Source organism: Dromiciops gliroides, chromosome 1 (assembly GCF_019393635.1).
Source record: "Dromiciops gliroides isolate mDroGli1 chromosome 1, mDroGli1.pri, whole genome shotgun sequence".
NCBI classification, from domain to species: domain Eukaryota; kingdom Metazoa; phylum Chordata; class Mammalia; order Microbiotheria; family Microbiotheriidae; genus Dromiciops; species Dromiciops gliroides.
Genome location: NC_057861.1, coordinates 106,887,771 through 106,890,054, shown reverse-complemented (window position 1 = coordinate 106,890,054; position 2,284 = coordinate 106,887,771). Strand labels below are relative to the sequence as shown.

Below are 2,284 nucleotides of genomic sequence, written 5' to 3'. Positions count from 1 at the left end.
CCCCACCTGAAGATTGATTTGGAATTGATTGAATTGGGTGGGACTGAGAAACTGAGAACCTACTTAAGATTGATAAAATTGAGACCATGCCTGGCCAGCCCTGAGTGTTGTTCTCAGAGGCTGTGGACTATGACCTCAACAGGAGACCACCCTCAACCAATCAGCTTGAAGGACCTCCCCTTTTGGGGAGGGAGACAGGAAGTAGGAAAGTGAGGGTGGCTCGCTGGATCACTCTCTTTTTCATGAGGGACTTCAGTATGGTAGCAGAACTTCATGTGGGCTGCTAGGGAAAGGCAAGGTTTTCTCTCTGGCTATCCCGCATAGATCTAAGCTAGGGTTTTCCATTCTATAAGAGATCTGCTCTCACCCTCTCTCTATTCACTAACTTCTAATATACTTTAATAAATACTTAAAAGCCTAAACTCTTTCTGATTTTATCAGTAAATATTAGCTAGTTTTCCCCAAAAAACTGGGGTGGGGGGAACAGGTAAGGGATAAAAATACAAACAAAAACCTTTCCCCCAAGATGGCTCTGAAGGTGAAGAAGGAAGTGGTTGTTTCACCCAAGATGGAAGTCAGGTCCAAGGCCTTGAAGGCCAAGAAGGCAGTATTGAAGGGTGTCCATAGACACAAAAAGAAGATCCAAACATCCCCCACCTTCCAGTGACCTAAGACTCTAAGACTCCGAAGGCAGCCCAAATACCCTCAGAAAAATGTCCCAAGGAGAAGCAAGCTTTATCACTATGCCATCCTTAAATTTCCCTTGACCACTGAGTTTGCTATGAAGAAGATAGAAAACAACAATACCCTTGTCTTCACTGTGGATGTCAAGGCCAACAAGCATCAGATCAAGCAAGCCATAAAGAAGCTTTATGACATTGCTGTGACCAAGGTCAACACACTGATCCAGCCTGATGGAGAGAAGGCCTATGTCTGACTGGCTCCAGACTATGATGCTTTGTATGTTGCCAATAAAATTGGAATCATCTAAACTGTGTCCAGCATCCTACTTCACTATAATAAAAAAATTTCCAGTATATAAAAAAGAATACAAACAAAAAGAAAGATAGTCCATCCCTTCAGTTAGTTAGTCAACATACATTTATATGTATGTTGACATATACATTTATATGTATTATATGACAGACACAGTGCTAAACACCAAGGATGCAAAGAAAGGTATAAGATAGTCCTTGCTCTGAAGGAGCTCACAATTTAATGGGGGAGATAGCAAGGAAATGACATGTACAACCAAGCTATATATAGGATAAATAGGAAATAATCAACAGAGGAAAGGGATAGGAAAAGAGGGATTGCAAAAAGCTTCCCGTAGAAGGTGGAATTTTATCTGAGGCTTGAAGAAAACCAGGGAAGTCATAAGGTAGAAATGAAGAGGGAGAGCATTCCAGGTCTGGAGGACAGCTACAGAAAATGTCTAGAACCAAGAGACTGAGTGTCCTATTCATAGAACAAGAAGGGGACTAGTGTCAGTGGAAAGAGAAAGGAAGAATGAGCATTTATATAGCATCTAGTATATGGCAGGTGCTGTGCTAAATGCTTTCAAGAATGGGGTAGGGAATAAGGTATGAGACAACTAGAAAGATGGGGGTTATAAAGAGATTTGAATATGGGGGCAGCTAGGTGGCACAATGGATAAAACACTGGCCCTGGATTCAGGAAGACCTAAGTTCAAATCCGGCCTCAAACACTTGACACTTACCAGGTGTGTGACCTTGGGCAAGTCACTTAACCCTCATTGCCCTGCAAAATAAAATAAAATAAAAAAGATCTGAATGCTAAACAGGAATTTTTATTAAATTCAGGATGTGATAGGGAACCACTGGAGTTTATTGAGTAGGAGGTTGACATGATTAGACTTGGGCTTTAGAAAAAGAAATAGGGCAGCTGAATGGACATTGAATTTGTGTTGTTTAAAATCTAAATTGTGGGTTCTAATCTGCCCTCCCCAGATTTTGGGGGGGAAGCTGGTTAAAATCACTGATAAATTCAGCAAGAGTTTAGGCTTTTAAGGATTTATTAAAATATATTATGTTACTGAAGAAAGAGAGAGATTGAGAACAGATTCCTCTTAGCATGGAAAATCCTAGCTTGGATCTATTTGGTATAGCCATAGAGAAAAAGGTGAACTTCCTTTCCTAGCAGCCTGTGTGAAATCCCTCACCACGCCAAAAGTCCTGGACAACCAGGGGGACTCTCCTTTGTCTCCCGTCTGCCGCCATACCAGTTCTTCCACGATATTCCTAAACTGATGAGCATCCTTTCA

General features: G+C 41.4%; 1 pseudogene; it reads left to right on the top strand.

Moving 5' to 3' along the window:
* Positions 1 to 526: 526 nt before the first annotated feature.
* LOC122735725 lies at positions 527 to 991 on the top strand (annotated as a pseudogene).
* Positions 992 to 2,284: the final 1,293 nt, after the last annotated feature.